This window comes from Drosophila tropicalis, unplaced genomic scaffold (assembly GCF_018151085.1).
Source record: "Drosophila tropicalis isolate 14030-0801.00 unplaced genomic scaffold, ASM1815108v1 contig_643, whole genome shotgun sequence".
In the NCBI taxonomy this organism is placed as follows: Eukaryota; Metazoa; Arthropoda; class Insecta; order Diptera; family Drosophilidae; genus Drosophila; species Drosophila tropicalis.
In genome coordinates, this window is record NW_027173124.1 from 198,502 (window position 1) to 217,896 (window position 19,395).

The 19,395-nt window shown below is 36.6% G+C and overlaps 2 long non-coding RNA genes across 2 annotated transcripts; both read right to left on the minus strand.

Moving 5' to 3' along the window:
- Positions 1-12,913: 12,913 nt before the first annotated feature.
- LOC137578706 (uncharacterized) lies at positions 12,914-13,719 on the minus strand. Its single transcript, XR_011032747.1, has 3 exons — positions 13,563-13,719; positions 13,409-13,484; positions 12,914-13,343 (listed from the first exon to the last, which is right to left on the minus strand). It is a non-coding gene; the product is annotated as an uncharacterized lncRNA (long non-coding RNA).
- A 4,663-nt stretch (positions 13,720-18,382) lies between these two features.
- On the minus strand, positions 18,383-19,169 carry LOC137578705 (uncharacterized). Its single transcript, XR_011032746.1, has 3 exons — positions 19,032-19,169; positions 18,878-18,953; positions 18,383-18,812 (listed from the first exon to the last, which is right to left on the minus strand). It is a non-coding gene; the product is annotated as an uncharacterized lncRNA (long non-coding RNA).
- Positions 19,170-19,395: the final 226 nt, after the last annotated feature.

Here is a 19,395-nt window from a genome sequence, read left to right on the forward strand (position 1 = left end):
TGGTAGGCTGGAGCGGCTTAACAAACCTCCCTGGTTCTCTCGTGAGTAATCCAATTTGAAAAATGTGAAGACACGATATTATAAGAAGTTTCAAAAAACACGTCGTTCATCAGATTATTTAGCGGACGTTGACGATACTATGCGCAGTACGTTCAAGTGGCCCCTACGACACCAGGACATAGCCTGTTACGCGCGAGCCCAAGCACCACCTCCCACCCGACCGACCGAGGGGTGCAGCCGTATAACGCACGGCACGAATCGCGTGGACAAGTACACAATAGAAAAAACAGACAAACAAATAATACTACAGCTATCTATTAACTAAATGGGATAGGATAGATGTTTTAAGCATATTAATAGAAAACTCTGAGCCGATTACAGGGAATAGAAGGTTGTAATCAGAGCAGAGGACCCTAAAAGGTTCATGCATAGCATAGTTAGAAGAACAACGACTAAGGGATAAAGGTATCAAAGGATGTCTACTCCGTCTACATGGTACCGACAGATTCACCTGAGCTAATAACTCAGGCGAGTCGATATCACCAATTAGGAGCTTGTGCATAAAAATGACACCAAGCATAATTCTACGGTTAGTTAGGGATGGAAGGTTAATCAAGAGAAGTCTACTAGAATACGAAGGCAAATTGACATTGCGATCCCAGCTTAAGCCACGAAGAGCAAATAACAAGAACTGCTTTTGAACGGATTCAAGTCTAATCTGGTGCGACTCATATTGAGGTGACCAAATGCAAGATCCATACTCTAAAATAGGACGGACAAGCGAAGTGAAAAGAACTTTAGTTGTATAGGGGTCATCAAATTCTTTTGACCATCTTTTAATGAAACCCAGGACACTCATGGCCTTTGCGACCGTGGTGGAAATATGGGTGTTAAAATTTAACTTATGGTCCATAAGTACGCCCAAATCATTCATATTATTTAGACGTTCCAGAGGGCTATTGTTTAGAAAATAAGTGACCAGTTGAGGAGAGTTACGGAAAAAAGTCATTACCTTACATTTGGTAGTGTTAAGATTTAGTAGATTAAACTGGCACCAGGATTGAAAGTTTTTAAGATCAGCTTGTAGCCGACTAAATGAATCTGTATCTTTATGAGTAAGACAAAGCTTGACATCGTCAGCATACATAAGCACACGCGAATGAACAATGACTGATGGAAGATCGTTAATGAATAGTGTGAAGAGCAGAGGGCCAAGATGACTACCTTGAGGTACACCAGAAGTCACAGGAATGGAAGCGGAAAAAGAAGACTTAAAAAGTACCTTCTGTTTTCTATTTGTTAAATATTCACGAACCCAAGAAAGGAAAAGGGGTGGAAACCCAATGTCGCTCAGCTTAGAAAGTAATAGGGTATGATTAACGGAATCAAAGGCTTTGCTAAAGTCAGTATATATTACATCAGTTTGTTTACCATTTTTAAACCCCTTGATAATTACTGATGTAAATTCTAAAAGGTTAGTGGTTGTAGATCTACGTTTCACAAACCCATGTTGGGATGGTGAAATAATAGAACTGCAAAAATGTTGCAATTGAGAAGTTATAATTTTCTCAAAAGCTTTCGGAATAGCGGACAATTTTGAGATACCCCTATAGTTAGAGGCTTCGGACTTTTTGCCATTTTTATGCAGAGGAATGATATACGACTCCTTCCAAATAGATGGAAAAGAGGAAGATTCGACAGACAATAGAAACAATTTTAAAATGGGTTTACATAATGCGTTTGCACAGAACCTGAGTACGCATCCAGGAAGACCATCTGGCCCCGGAGAATAAACAGGTTTAACTAATTTAAGTTCGCTAAGAATAGAACTTTCATCAATGACTGGATTGAAAATGCAATTAGCCTTTTTTAAATGATAAGGATACGGACTTGCTCGATATTCCGTTGAGGAATAAGTTGTTTTGAAAAAACTCGCAAACATATCGGCAATTGCCTGATCAGTGCTTGCTTTTTTATTTTGAAAAGACAAAAAAGATGGGTGCACAGAGGTCTTACGTTTAGAATTAACAAAGTTATAAAATTGTTTAGGGTCGGAAGAAAACTGAAGCTTACACCGCTGAAGATAATTCTTATAGCATTGTGTATTAAGCATCATGAATTTTGAACGAGCGACTGTATACAGAGCATAATCTGATGAACGACGTGTTTTTTGAAACTTCTTATAATATCGTGTCTTCACATTTTTCAAATTGGATAACTCACGAGAGAACCAGGGAGGTTTGTTAAGCCGCTCCAGCCTACCAAGAGGCACACAAATATCAAAGAGTGAATTCAGAGTATCATAGAAAAAACGAACAGCTGAGTTCATATCTCTACAATTGTACAGATAAGACCAATCAGTAGTAGCAATGTTTTCATTAAGGCTGGCAAAGTCAGTCTTACGAAAGCACCTAGTTAGAGGTAACTCATTTGAACCAAGTAATGGTGAAAGCAAGGGCAAATCAATTTTTAAATTTAATGTAGGATGAAATTTGTCTTCTGGAAGAACAAAAGGTTCGATCCTAGAAACCTCACAATAAGAAGAATCCAATACAAAAATAAGATCTAACGATTTTCTATTAGAATTTAAGACGGGATTGACTTGGGATAAAGATAAGCCTAGAAGGCCATCAATAAAGTCATGTGACAAAGAGGGCAGCAACGTGGTAGATTCATCTGTTAGTGACCATGCTAAAGCGGGTAAATTAAAATCACCTACAACTATGAGCAAGTCTTGACTGGAAACTAAAGAGGAGACAAACTGAATTGCCTCTAAATGATTTAAATATACCGCCATGTCTGACAATGGTGGAATATAGGAACAAGTAATGAAAGCATTAAAAGATTTAAAATTTACTTTAACACCGACAAACTCAATCTCCTGGGTACTAGAAAATTGAATCATTTCAGATGATAAAGCAGCATCAACAGCTATCAGAACGCCACCACCTATACGAGAAATCCGGTCACGTCTGAATATAGAAAAGTTTGTGGAAAAAACCGATGCATCAGCAATATCAGGTTTTAGCCACGTCTCTGTAAAAGCTAGAATGTTATGTTCAAAAGAAAGACTATCTACAAAGAGATTAGAAAGTTTAGATCTCAGCCCTCTAACATTCTGGTAACCCAGGTTAAGGGACGAAGCTAGTTTTTTTGACACACCAGCAGATGCTGATGTGACAGGATTAGTATTAGTTGTTGTTGTTGGCAAGCGAATCGGTTTCCGATTTTTCTTTTTCACAGTATATTCCTTAACTATTATATGCTTTGGCCAAAAATCTTCTCGACATATAGTGTCGAAGATATTGGCAGAAACACTAATTTTAAAAGACGAAATGTCCCGAGAATAAGAAAATTTAAACTTCTCCACCGCAATATTCGAGACGTTAACTTTCTTCCGAATATAGGCTATTACATCATCAGATGTGACAACAGGGTCTAGCCTAGAAACAAATATATGTTTCTTTGGTGGTATGCCAACGAGAGGCCGCGGTCCCGAAGCGTCAGCCGCAGCAGTAACGTTGGACAAGTTACCCACTGCAGCAGTCGACTTGTTTACGGGGCCCTCGATACTTTTAGAACTATCGGCAATTTCCATTGGAATGGGTAATTGCCCGGACACATCGGACACTACAATAGGCATCGTTTTTAAGAGATCATTCCCAGGTGATACCGGTAATTCCTTACTAATAGCATTCACAACCGGGCTCTTAAACGAAATCAATTGCTGTACATTAGGAGTGGACGGTGCATGAGACCGGTCGGGGACGATAAGAGACGCTGGCGGGTCTACAGATGCAGAAACACCCCAAGGACTGGTCCTTTTACGTTTCGGAGACTCATTCATAAGCGATAAACTTCTGAACTGAGTCTCCACCGCAGTAAACTCCGCTTGGAGTTTATTAAAACCTGCCCTTAAAGTGTCAAAACTATCTCTAGTCCGCCTCATGAAAGAGCGCATCTCATTCTCGACCTCTCGGCAAGCATCACATCCATATTTTAAGCCACCACCTTTAGCAATAGACTCCTTGATTCTGCCTGTGTAACCTGCACACTTAACGTGAACCGCATTGTCACACAACCAACACAGAATATAATCATGGGAGTCAACCGCATTAGTGGCAACTATGCAATTATTTTTTGAGCAGACAACCATTTTATCAAAAAGTTTAATTTAATTAAAAAAGGAAATACAAAAAATAAAAATTCTAAAGGTAAAAATTCTGTGTAAAGAATATACTGACCAGTTCTGACACAAGGGTTAATGTGCAGAGTAAGCCTTCACAACTAAAGAATAAAAAGAGATGAAAGCACAAAAACAAAAACACGTATCACAGAGTCGCGGGTAGGCAAAAGACGAGAGCGCAAATCAATCAAGAATAGGAAAGAGCGGGAGAGCGCGTCAAATTGAACACATGCAACAACAATTTGTACGCAAGAGCGCGAGAGTTAGTTAAAACGGTAAAGACAAAAGGCAAAAGAAATAAGCAAAACAACAACACCGCTAATGCAAGTATTGTTGTAAGTTTTGATTTTATTTAAATTTAAACAAAAGCGACAGCAAGAATTCGCGAAATGAAAATAAAATTCGGATGTTGAAATTTTTATTAATTAAACCGATAATGAATTTAATTTAATTTAAATTTGTAAAAGTAATTAATCGCGAGTAAAAAATAAAAATTGATAAGCGCAAAAAAAAACACGTCCGTCCTCTGCAACGAGTGAAATTATGCTCTGTATACAGTCGCTCGTTCAAAATTCATGATGCTTAATACACAATGCTATAAGAATTATCTTATCCTTACAATTTTATAATTTTGTTAATTCTAAACATAAGACCTCTGTGCACCCATCTTTTTTGTCTTTCAAAATAAAAAAGCGAGCACTGATCAGGCAATTGCCGATATGCTTGCGAATTTTTTCAAAACAACCTATTCCTCAACGGAATATCGAGCAAGTCCGTATCCTTATCATTTAGAAAAGACTAATTGCATTTTCAATCCAGTGATTGATGAAAGTTCTCTTCTTAGCGAACTTAAACTAGTTAAACCTGTTTATTCTCCGGGGCCAGATGGTCTACCTGGATGTGTACTCAGGTTCTGTGCAATCGCATTATGTAAACCCATTTAAAAATTGTTTCAATTGTCTGTCGAATCTTCTTCTTTTCCATCTATTTGGAAAGAGTCGTATATCATTCCTCTGCATAAAAATGGCAACAAGTCCGTAGCCTCTAACTATAGGGGTATCTCAAAATTGTCCGCTATTCTGAAAGCTTTTGAGAAAATTATAACTTCTTAATTGCAACATTTTTGCAGCTCTATTATTTCGCCATCCCAACATGGGTTTGTGAAACGTAGGTCTACAACCACTAACCTTTTAGAATTCACCTCTATAATTATCAAGAGGTTCAAAATGCTAAACAAACTGATGTCATATACACGGACTTCAGCAAAGCCTTTGATTCTGTTAATCATACTCTATTACTTTCTAAGCTGAGCGACATTGGGTTTCCACCCCTTTTCCTTTCTTGGGTTCGTGAATATTTAACAAATAGAAAACAGAGGGTACTTTTTAAGTCTTCTTTTTCCGATTCCATTCCTGTGACTTCTGGTGTACCTCAATGTAGTCATCTTGGCCCTCTGCTTTTCACACTATTCATTAACGATCTTCCATCAGTCATTGTTCATTCGCGTGTGCTTATGTATGCTGACGATGTCAAGCTTTGTCTTACTTATAATGATACAGATTCATTTAGTCGGCTACAAGCTGATCTTAACAACTTTTAATCCTGGTGCTAGTTTAATCTATTAAATCTTAACACTACCAAATGTAAGGTAATAACTTTTTTTCGTAAGTCTTCTCAACTGGTCACTTATTTTCTTAACAATAGCCCTTTAGAACGTTTAAATAATATAAATGATTTGGGCGTACTTATGGACCATAAGTTAAATTTTAACATCCATATTTCCACCACGGTCGCAAAGGCCATGAGTGTTGTGGGTTTCATTAAAAGATGGTCAAAAGAATTTGACGACCCCTATACAACTAAAGTTCTTTTTACTTCGCTTGTCCGTCCTATCTTGGAGTATGGATCTTGCATTTGGTCACCTCAATATGAGTCGCACCAGATTAGACTTGAATCCGTTCAAAAGCAGTTTTTGCTATTTGCTCTTCGTGGCTTAAGCTGGGATCGCAATGTCAATTTGCCTTCGTATTCTAGTAGACTTCTCTTGATTAACCTTCCGTCCCTAACTAAGCGTAGAATTATGCTTGGTGTCATTTTTATGCACAAGCTCCTAATTGGTGATATCGACTCGCCCGAGTTATTAGCTCAGGTAAATCTGTCGGTACCATGTACATGGAGTAGACATCCTTTCAAACCTTGATCCCTTAATAGTTTTTCTTCTAACTATGCCATGCATGAACCTTTTAGGGTCCTCTGCTCTGATTACAACCTTCTATTCCCTGTAATCGGCTCAGAGTTTTCTATTAATGTGCTTAAAACATCTATCCTATCCCACTTAGTCAATAGATAGCTATAGTATTATTTGTTTGTCTGTTTTTTCTATTGTGTATTTGTCCATGCGATTCGTGCCGTGTTTTATACGGCAGCACCCCTCGGTCGGTCGGGTGGGAGGTGGGCAGTTATCTGCTTGGGCTCGCGCGTAACAGGCTTTGTCCTGGTGTCGTAGGGGCCACTTGAACGTACTGCGCATAGTATCGTCAACGTCCGCTAAAGAACCCATAGAGACAACTTCTCTGGGAATTAAAACAAAAAGTGGATTTTTTTTTTAACAAACTATGGTTACTTGGGATGATATAATAGGAAAAGCTAGAATACACGCACAAGAATTAACTAAATCTTGTAAGTGCCTCCCGCAGAATAGAGAAACATCCCAAGACACAGTAACCAAACACACGAAAATAATAACCGAGAATCTCCAAGCTATTAGAGCAGTATTAACTGAACACTATAGGAAACTAAAGACATGGCAAAAAACAGCCGCAAATGCGTTTTACAGTGATTGCAAACAAAAAGCAATAACTGTGCTAAACAGACACAATATTGAATTAAAACAAACATCTGATTTGGAAACTTCAATAGTACTGGAAAAAAAAACACTAATGGCTGATGAAGAAATAGGTCAAGAAGAACCATCAGTGAGCACTGATTAATCAATCATAAGTCTTAAAAAACCAGCAATTCCAAAAGAAAACAACAAAATGACACAAACAGTGGTAGAATTCATAAACACAGCCACCAGGCTGCTACCATATTTCGATGGTGATATTAAAAATTTACCGGGTTTTCTTGGAGCGCTTCGCGTACTTAGCACCATAAAAGAAACGCACGAAGCAGTAGCCATCGAAATCATAAAATCAAAATTAAAAGGTCAAGCGGGTAATACCCTAAGTTCTGAAACAACGATTGATGAAGTTATACGAAAACTATCAACAATCTTCAGCAAAAATTAAAAATCTGCAAAGAAACCCCAATAACTGTGTTTCATACACAAAGGAGATTACTGAGTTGACCGACGCCCTTAAAGGCGCATATATTTGGGGTGATCTTCCAACTGAACAAGCAATAAAATACACTACCAAAATGGCCGTAAATGCTATGGTAAGTCATACCAAAAGTCAAAGAGTCCATATATTAATGTAATCAGGAAACTTTGATTCAGCTAAAGAAGCCATCACTAGATTTACCACTCTTTCAGTAGAGTCGGGCTCCACAGAAAGTTTCCAAAATAATACAATTTTTATGCCCAGCATAATGACCTCGGTAGACGCCGCTATAACAATAATGGTAACTGGAGAAACAGCTCTGAATTGGAACAATAACAACTCGAATTGGAGCAATAACGATGCCCACAGAGCCTAACGAGGCCGAAATTATTCACGCTACCAAAGAGGCGGCCGTGGAGGTGGACACAATAATAATAGACAAAACACAAAAAACCAACAGAATGATTACAACAACACAAATGTCCGAATTACCCAAAGCGACCAGGGAAACGGACAAGCTCCTCCAAATGCTCAAAATTAAAAAATAAAGTCTATTCTATTAACTTTTTCTATTAACTTTTTCTACTCTTAAATTAGAGCTTAACAATAAGTTTGAGATGTTTTTCTTAATCTAGTACTTAAGATAAATTCTGGGTATATTGCAGGCGGCCCTAATCACTTATATTGGGTTGGTCTGTCATTTCTTTTAAGACCAGTTCTTTTAATAGTTCTCGTAAGGGAATTGGCAAGAACATTATGGTGTGCATCCAGTTTCGCAGAATACTTCAGTTGTTGACTACCTATTTCAGATTTTACGCTAGGTATATTTAGATCATTTTGAATGTTGTCGTTCCGTATGTACCACGGAGCCCCCGTGATTGATCTTAAAATCTTAGACTGCGCCCTTTGTATAATGTCAACATTGCTGGTACTTGCATTTCCCCATAGTACCGCACCGTAAGTCCAGATGAGTTTCAGTGCGGAGTTGTATAGGAGGACTTTATACTCCAGACGTAGAGGGGACCGAGCAGTGGTAATCCAATGTAAGCTACTCGCTTTCAGTTTAATCTGTGACTTTTTTGCTTCGATGTGCTTGCGCCAAGTTAGTCTTCTGTCTAGGTGGATGCCAAGGTAACTGACATCCACGGCTTGAGGAATTGGTTCTTTGTTTAGCATTAGTGCTGGTTCTATTAACCTAAGTCTTAATAATTTCGTATCATTTAAGAATGTTAAAACAAATAAGAAAATAACATTCTTAATTGATACCGGTGCAGACATTTCAATAATAAAAGAAAATTCTGATGAATTTCACGACATCCAAGTAAACAAAACTGTAGACATTCGAGGCATAGGAGAAGGAGTAATAAACTCCAAAGGCCTAGTCTCAATAGAATTGCAGACAGATAAATATATTATTCCATACGAATTTCATCTGCTTCATTCAGATTTTGCAATCCCATGTGATAGAATAATAGGATTAGATTTTATAAAAACTTTTAATTGCAAATTAGATTACAGCAATTCAGAAGATTAGTTAAACTTAGACCACGAAAATTAACGTACCCAATTTATGTTCCAATAACATTCAACTCTGGTAATAACTCAACACTTTTACCAGCAAGATCCCAAGTGGTACGCAAAATAGAACTATCTTCAGCAGAAGATAACATTTTAATTCCGAATCAGGAAATTAAACCGGGCGTTTATGTTGCAAACACTATTGCAACAGCCCAAAGTACTTTTGTCCGATTCTTAAATACCACAGATAAATGACAAATAGTAGGCTTTGACAACATAAAATTTGAATCACTTTCGAACTACGATATAGTTCAAAATAGCAAAGATTTAAGAAAACAATCTGTAATTTATAAATTGAAGAAAAATTTCCCAATACTATTCAAAGACAAACTCGAAAAGTTATGCACTGAGTATAGTGATGTGTTCGGACTTGACACCGAACCGATCACAACAAATAATTTTTATAAACAAAAATTAAGACTTAAAGATGATGAACCGGTATATGTGAAAAATTACCGGAGTCCGCATAGCCAAATAGACGAGATCCAGCGACAAGTTGGAAAGTTAATCGAACAGGGTATTGTCGAACCGTCTGTTTCGCCTTATAATAGCCCACTCTTACTAATCCCAAAGAAAACACTTTCGGGATCTAAAGAAAAAAACTGGCGATTAGTAAAAACTATCGTCAAATAAACAAAAAATTGCTGTCAGATAAGTTTCCGCTCCGCAGAATTGATGACATTCTTGATCAATTGGGAAGAGCAAAATATTTTAATTGCCTTGACTTAATGTCAGGTTTTCATCAAATTGAACTAGAACAAAAATCAAGAGATATAACGTCTTTTTCAACGAGCAATGGCTCATATCGTTTCACACGATTACCCTTCGGTCTAAAAATAGCACCTAATTCATTTCAGAGAATGATGACAATAGCATTCTCATGGCTTGAGCCTAGCCAAGCTTTCCTCTATATGGATGATTTAATCGTTATTGGTTGTTCTGAACAACATATGATTAAAAATTCAGTAGGTGTTTTTAAACTTTGCAGAAAAAACAATCTAAAACTGCATCCAGAAAAATGCTCCTTTTTAATGCATGAGGTGACATTCCTAGGTCACAAACGCACAGACAAAGGAATCTTACCAGACGACAAATTTTACGTCATCAAGAATTATCCAGTCACACATGATGCAGATAGTGTTAGACGTTTCGTTGCATTTTGCAACTACTATAGACGTTTCATAAAAAATTTCGCCGAATATTTCCGGCACATAACAAGATTATTTAAAAAGAATGTTCCATTCGAATGGACAGCAGAATACGAAAATGCATTCCAATACTAAAAGAAAAGCTCGTTCGTGGACTTCAGCTTCCAGTTTCATATGCATCAAGAGCATTCACTAAAGGTGAAAGCAACAGGAGTACTACAGAACAAGAGCTAGCAGCAATACACTGGGCAATCACATATTTTCGACCATATATATATGGAAAACATTTCACAGTACAATAGACCATTAACATATTTATTCTCCATGGTTAACCCGAGTTCAAAACAGTGGACCCGAGACTTTACAGTAAATTATTTGAGAGGTAAAGATAACTTTGTGGCAGACGCCCTATCAAGGATAACAATATCCGATCTAATTGACATGAACAAAAAAATCCTGAAAGTCACTACCAGGTACCAAAGTAGACAAAACAATTTCTGCGCAGAAAATAAGCAAGAACTGTTGCCAAGGCAAAGTCTTGAAAAAGCTTCCAAGCCCAACGTATATGACGTTATTGTAAAGGACGAAGTAAGAAAAGTAGTGACCTTGCGAATAACTGATTCCTCGAACACATTCAAACATGGCAAGAAAGTTATAGCAAGAATTGACATTTGCGATATGTATACCAATGGAATTCTCGACTTAGGTCAGTTTTTTCAATGGCTCGAAAAAGAAGCCGGTACACTTGGTATCAGCAAAGTCAAATTGGCACCGAGCGAAAAGATCTTTGAAACTATTTCAATAAAATCTTTCAAAAATTTGGGCAATGAAATTTTACAATTTTTAAGAGTAGCGCTACTCAAGCCGGTGACCCAAATAAATAATGAGAAAGAAAAAGAAGCTATATTGTCTACATTCCATGACGATACAATTCAAGGAGGTCATACAGGCATAAATAAAACAATTACAAAAATAAAGAGACGATATTATTGGAAAAACATGACTAAATGTGTAAAAAAGTACATTAATAAATGTCCAAAATGCCTGACGTCGAAAACGACAAAACATACAAGATCACCTATGATTATAACCGAAACGATCGGTCCACTACCACATTCGGAAAATCGAAGTGAATACGCAATCACATTAATATGTGACCTGACAAAGTATTTAGTAGCGATTCCTGTTGCAAACAAAAGTGCAAAAGCCATATTCGAATCTTTTATTCTGAAGTACGGTCCAATGAAGACGTTTATTACGGACATGGGAACAGAATATAAAAATTCCATTATTACTGACCTGTGCAAATATTTGAAAATAGATAATATAACATCTACAGCACACCATCACCAGACATTAGGTACCGTTGAAAGAAGTCATAGGACCTTCAACGAGTACATTCGTTCATATATTTCAGTAGATAAAACTGATTGGGACATATGGTTACAGTATTTCGTGTATTGTTTTAACACAACACCATCATTAACACATAATTTTTTTTTTTTTATATGAACTAGTATTTGGTAGCGTGTGAACGCTGACCAAGCACTTTGATGCAAGCGCTCCAACAGTATGTATGTTGTAACATATAACTTGCTACAATTTTACTGCGAGCTGTTGGAATCTGGTAGAATCTATCAGTAGTACGCGCTGGTTTCGGCTCAATTAGTCGGTGAGGAATGGGGGGATGGGGGAAATGGTTAGACTACCCGCTCTACTAATTACAATTTTATTAATGAATTCGCGTACTGACACAATTTATCCTCGGTTTAACGCTTTGTACTTGCAAAAGAAAAAAGAAAAGAGAAAAGGATGAGAAAAAAAGAGAAATACCGTCGTTTTCTGGCGCAGCTGCTGAACAAGAAGGGGTCTGATATCAGTGACGCCCAAAACAAATTCGCCCACCCTACCATGATCGCTGTATCCAAAGTACAAAAAAAATTACCCAGCGATCCCTATGCCAAACCAATTTTTAACCTAACTTACTTTGCATGATTCCCCCCCTTGTAAACGTCTCAGCCTAAATTCATCTCAAAAACTTATATTTAATAAAAGTAACGAATAATATAAAGCATTTCAAAAATTAAAAATTATAGATTTTGATATAAATATAGATATGTAGATATGACAATGTTTATATGAAAAGTATATTTAAATTCAAAGAAAGAAAAAGAATTCCTTTTTTTTTGAGCATAAGTTAACTTCTGATGACCAAAAAGACCAAAATTAAATTTTATATGTTATTCAAACGAGAGCAACGAAAACTGCTTTAACTCTCTCTTTACTTTGCTTGGTCAATCATATACCAAAAACACAAGAAAAATGACATTATAACCAAAGAGTACTTACTTAAGCATCCCACGGAGAAAGATCTTTCTGGTGACCGCTGTAAGTAATTGGGTAAAAATATAGGGAGAGAGTATGTTGTTGATTCAAGAGAGAATTAAATCATGCTAAGCTTTCGCCAGTGGCGTGCAAAAAACAAAAAAGGGGTGAACCAAAATTTTCACCGAAGTTTCACTCATGACCAAAAAGAAAATTACAAATGAAATTATAAAAATAAAGTAAAAAAAATTAAAAAAAAATTAACTTGGTTTTGGAGTACACCAAAGACTCAGAATTTTACAATTTAAAAGTTAGTTTTAAGGCGAAAGTGTTAGAAAAAAAAATCAAAGGCATTTAATTATTTTCGCCCAACATTAGTTTAACCCATGCAATATTAGGGCCTGGCGAAGATATTTAGTTTCTTGGCTGAAGGCTATGCAACGATCACCAGTAAATAAAAAAACCAAAGCGGAACGCCAGCCAAGCGGCTACACATATGAAAGCTCCGCTGGTTGATAGTTATCACAAAAGAAAAGCTTTTACTTATCAGAGTTTGCTTGCAAGGTAAGGGCGGGGGGAGTCTCTCCTCTAGTCTAGAGAATCTTATACTCTTTATTTTTGGTTTTACTCTTCATGCCCGTCTAAGATCTTTTCTGGCCAATACTCTGTGTTTGCTGCTCCAGGGGCTTCGGTCCGTTTTGACAGCTTGTCCCTCATAAGCCTTTCTCTAGTCGGCTGACCGGCCTAGACCATTGCATCTAGTCTGTGAACTAGGTGCCAACTCTATATATAAAACAAAACTTTCTTACTACACACATTAAAAGGCGCATTTTTTTTTTACTGTTTACCATTTGACTTGGCACCGGATTAAAAAGGATATATTACTTCCTCTCGAAAATCTACTTCATCAGACTGCCCATGTGCCTAAAAGACAAACGTTTTTCATAAAAATTGCTTCCTTTACTCAAACTGATATGCGCGTTTGTATAGCGCTGGACTTACATTTACTTTGGAAATAAAACACTATCAATCACTGGAGGAATAAAACTGCTTCGAATTCACCATTCAAACTTCACAATCGGACTTTTTCCGAAAAAAAATTAGTTTTCACTATGACTTTAATTTTTGCGACCGCACTAGTTGAAGATGATTTGGAAAAGAAAAGTCATTCCCATGGGGGCCGACATACTTGGCTAAATCTCTATCCCTTAGTCCTCTTTGGACCCCTCTCTTCGCCTCGATTACCCCTAAACTTCCCTGATCCCAACTCTAGAGGAGCCTAGGGGGCGCCACAAAAAAAGTAATCGGATAAAAAAAATTCAAAGAAAATTTTCTGAACAAAAAAAAAAAAAAATGAATCTCGAAATCGCATTTCCTATTTTTTCAAAATTATACAATGTTAGTCTACATTCTGTTAGTTAGTATAACGCTTACTAACAATACAAGCAGTACAAGCAGTGCAAGCAGTGAACGCAGATTACTCTGTGAAACTTATATTGCCCACTTTTAGGGATAAAACGTTTATATATCGTTTTAGTTATAACGAAGAAAAATCATTCCTACCCTTTTTTTCGTTTCCTTTCTAAATACAAACGGTTACAAGCGCTACTACAAAACCCCCCCACTAAAATCACACTTAGCTAATGGAAAGGGTGATACTCGCTTGAAACCGGGCCAAAAAAAATTATTGCTTAATATCTTTTGCATGGAATTTGCCTACCAAATGGCCTTGTAGATTCTCCAACTCATAGTACGCGTTGCGACGACATCCAAGTAAACAAAACTGTAGACATTCGAGGCATAGGAGAAGGAGTAATAAACTCCAAAGGCCTAGTCTCAATAGAATTGCAGACAGATAAATATATTATTCCATACGAATTTCATCTGCTTCATTCAGATTTTGCAATCCCATGTGATAGAATAATAGGATTAGATTTTATAAAAACTTTTAATTGCAAATTAGATTACAGCAATTCAGAAGATTAGTTAAACTTAGACCACGAAAATTAACGTACCCAATTTATGTTCCAATAACATTCAACTCTGGTAATAACTCAACACTTTTACCAGCAAGATCCCAAGTGGTACGCAAAATAGAACTATCTTCAGCAGAAGATAACATTTTAATTCCGAATCAGGAAATTAAACCGGGCGTTTATGTTGCAAACACTATTGCAACAGCCCAAAGTACTTTTGTCCGATTCTTAAATACCACAGATAAATGACAAATAGTAGGCTTTGACAACATAAAATTTGAATCACTTTCGAACTACGATATAGTTCAAAATAGCAAAGATTTAAGAAAACAATCTGTAATTTATAAATTGAAGAAAAATTTCCCAATACTATTCAAAGACAAACTCGAAAAGTTATGCACTGAGTATAGTGATGTGTTCGGACTTGACACCGAACCGATCACAACAAATAATTTTTATAAACAAAAATTAAGACTTAAAGATGATGAACCGGTATATGTGAAAAATTACCGGAGTCCGCATAGCCAAATAGACGAGATCCAGCGACAAGTTGGAAAGTTAATCGAACAGGGTATTGTCGAACCGTCTGTTTCGCCTTATAATAGCCCACTCTTACTAATCCCAAAGAAAACACTTTCGGGATCTAAAGAAAAAAACTGGCGATTAGTAAAAACTATCGTCAAATAAACAAAAAATTGCTGTCAGATAAGTTTCCGCTCCGCAGAATTGATGACATTCTTGATCAATTGGGAAGAGCAAAATATTTTAATTGCCTTGACTTAATGTCAGGTTTTCATCAAATTGAACTAGAACAAAAATCAAGAGATATAACGTCTTTTTCAACGAGCAATGGCTCATATCGTTTCACACGATTACCCTTCGGTCTAAAAATAGCACCTAATTCATTTCAGAGAATGATGACAATAGCATTCTCATGGCTTGAGCCTAGCCAAGCTTTCCTCTATATGGATGATTTAATCGTTATTGGTTGTTCTGAACAACATATGATTAAAAATTCAGTAGGTGTTTTTAAACTTTGCAGAAAAAACAATCTAAAACTGCATCCAGAAAAATGCTCCTTTTTAATGCATGAGGTGACATTCCTAGGTCACAAACGCACAGACAAAGGAATCTTACCAGACGACAAATTTTACGTCATCAAGAATTATCCAGTCACACATGATGCAGATAGTGTTAGACGTTTCGTTGCATTTTGCAACTACTATAGACGTTTCATAAAAAATTTCGCCGAATATTTCCGGCACATAACAAGATTATTTAAAAAGAATGTTCCATTCGAATGGACAGCAGAATACGAAAATGCATTCCAATACTAAAAGAAAAGCTCGTTCGTGGACTTCAGCTTCCAGTTTCATATGCATCAAGAGCATTCACTAAAGGTGAAAGCAACAGGAGTACTACAGAACAAGAGCTAGCAGCAATACACTGGGCAATCACATATTTTCGACCATATATATATGGAAAACATTTCACAGTACAATAGACCATTAACATATTTATTCTCCATGGTTAACCCGAGTTCAAAACAGTGGACCCGAGACTTTACAGTAAATTATTTGAGAGGTAAAGATAACTTTGTGGCAGACGCCCTATCAAGGATAACAATATCCGATCTAATTGACATGAACAAAAAAATCCTGAAAGTCACTACCAGGTACCAAAGTAGACAAAACAATTTCTGCGCAGAAAATAAGCAAGAACTGTTGCCAAGGCAAAGTCTTGAAAAAGCTTCCAAGCCCAACGTATATGACGTTATTGTAAAGGACGAAGTAAGAAAAGTAGTGACCTTGCGAATAACTGATTCCTCGAACACATTCAAACATGGCAAGAAAGTTATAGCAAGAATTGACATTTGCGATATGTATACCAATGGAATTCTCGACTTAGGTCAGTTTTTTCAATGGCTCGAAAAAGAAGCCGGTACACTTGGTATCAGCAAAGTCAAATTGGCACCGAGCGAAAAGATCTTTGAAACTATTTCAATAAAATCTTTCAAAAATTTGGGCAATGAAATTTTACAATTTTTAAGAGTAGCGCTACTCAAGCCGGTGACCCAAATAAATAATGAGAAAGAAAAAGAAGCTATATTGTCTACATTCCATGACGATACAATTCAAGGAGGTCATACAGGCATAAATAAAACAATTACAAAAATAAAGAGACGATATTATTGGAAAAACATGACTAAATGTGTAAAAAAGTACATTAATAAATGTCCAAAATGCCTGACGTCGAAAACGACAAAACATACAAGATCACCTATGATTATAACCGAAACGATCGGTCCACTACCACATTCGGAAAATCGAAGTGAATACGCAATCACATTAATATGTGACCTGACAAAGTATTTAGTAGCGATTCCTGTTGCAAACAAAAGTGCAAAAGCCATATTCGAATCTTTTATTCTGAAGTACGGTCCAATGAAGACGTTTATTACGGACATGGGAACAGAATATAAAAATTCCATTATTACTGACCTGTGCAAATATTTGAAAATAGATAATATAACATCTACAGCACACCATCACCAGACATTAGGTACCGTTGAAAGAAGTCATAGGACCTTCAACGAGTACATTCGTTCATATATTTCAGTAGATAAAACTGATTGGGACATATGGTTACAGTATTTCGTGTATTGTTTTAACACAACACCATCATTAACACATAATTTTTTTTTTTTTATATGAACTAGTATTTGGTAGCGTGTGAACGCTGACCAAGCACTTTGATGCAAGCGCTCCAACAGTATGTATGTTGTAACATATAACTTGCTACAATTTTACTGCGAGCTGTTGGAATCTGGTAGAATCTATCAGTAGTACGCGCTGGTTTCGGCTCAATTAGTCGGTGAGGAATGGGGGATGGGGGAAATGGTTAGACTACCCGCTCTACTAATTACAATTTTATTAATGAATTCGCGTACTGACACAATTTATCCTCGGTTTAACGCTTTGTACTTGCAAAAGAAAAAAGAAAAGAGAAAAGGATGAGAAAAAAAGAGAAATACCGTCGTTTTCTGGCGCAGCTGCTGAACAAGAAGGGGTCTGATATCAGTGACGCCCAAAACAAATTCGCCCACCCTACCATGATCGCTGTATCCAAAGTAAAAAAAAAATTACCCAGCGATCCCTATGCCAAACCAATTTTTAACCTAACTTACTTTGCATGATTCCCCCCTTGTAAACGTCTCAGCCTAAATTCATCTCAAAAACTTATATTTAATAAAAGTAACGAATAATATAAAGCATTTCAAAAATTAAAAATTATAGATTTTGATATAAATATAGATATGTAGATATGACAATGTTTATATGAAAAGTATATTTAAATTCAAAGAAAGAAAAAGAATTCCTTTTTTTTTGAGCATAAGTTAACTTCTGATGACCAAAAAGACCAACGAAAACTGCTTTAACTCTCTCTTTACTTTGCTTGGTCAATCATATACCAAAAACACAAGAAAAATGACATTATAACCAAAGAGTACTTACTTAAGCATCCCACGGAGAAAGATCTTTCTGGTGACCGCTGTAAGTAATTGGGTAAAAATATAGGGAGAGAGTATGTTGTTGATTCAAGAGAGAATTAAATCATGCTAAGCTTTCGCCAGTGGCGTGCAAAAAACAAAAAAAGGGGTGAACCAAAATTTTCACCGAAGTTTCACTCATGACCAAAAAGAAAATTACAAATGAAATTATAAAAATAAAGTAAAAAAAAATTAAAAAAAAATTAACTTGGTTTTGGAGTACACCAAAGACTCAGAATTTTACAATTTAAAAGTTAGTTTTAAGGCGAAAGTGTTAGAAAAAAAAATCAAAGGCATTTAATTATTTTCGCCCAACATTAGTTTAACCCATGCAATATTAGGGCCTGGCGAAGATATTTAGTTTCTTGGCTGAAGGCTATGCAACGATCACCAGTAAATAAAAAAACCAAAGCGGAACGCCAGCCAAGCGGCTACACATATGAAAGCTCCGCTGGTTGATAGTTATCACAAAAGAAAAGCTTTTACTTATCAGAGTTTGCTTGCAAGGTAAGGGCGGGGGGAGTCTCTCCTCTAGTCTAGAGAATCTTATACTCTTTATTTTTGGTTTTACTCTTCATGCCCGTCTAAGATCTTTTCTGGCCAATACTCTGTGTTTGCTGCTCCAGGGGCTTCGGTCCGTTTTGACAGCCTGTCCCTCATAAGCCTTTCTCTAGTCGGCTGACCGGCCTAGACCATTGCATCTAGTCTGTGAACTAGGTGCCAACTCTATATATAAAACAAAACTTTCTTACTACACACATTAAAAGGCGCATTTTTTTTTTACTGTTTACCATTTGACTTGGCACCGGATTAAAAAGGATATATTACTTCCTCTCGAAAATCTACTTCATCAGACTGCCCATGTGCCTAAAAGACAAACGTTTTTCATAAAAATTGCTTCCTTTACTCAAACTGATATGCGCGTTTGTATAGCGCTGGACTTACATTTACTTTGGAAATAAAACACTATCAATCACTGGAGGAATAAAACTGCTTCGAATTCACCATTCAAACTTCACAATCGGACTTTTTCCGAAAAAAAATTAGTTTTCACTATGACTTTAATTTTTGCGACCGCACTAGTTGAAGATGATTTGGAAAAGAAAAGTCATTCCCATGGGGGCCGACATACTTGGCTAAATCTCTATCCCTTAGTCCTCTTTGGACCCCTCTCTTCGCCTCGATTACCCCTAAACTTCCCTGATCCCAACTCTAGAGGAGCCTAGGGGGCGCCACAAAAAAAGTAATCGGATAAAAAAAATTCAAAGAAAATTTTCTGAACCAAAAAAAAAAAAAAAATGAATCTCGA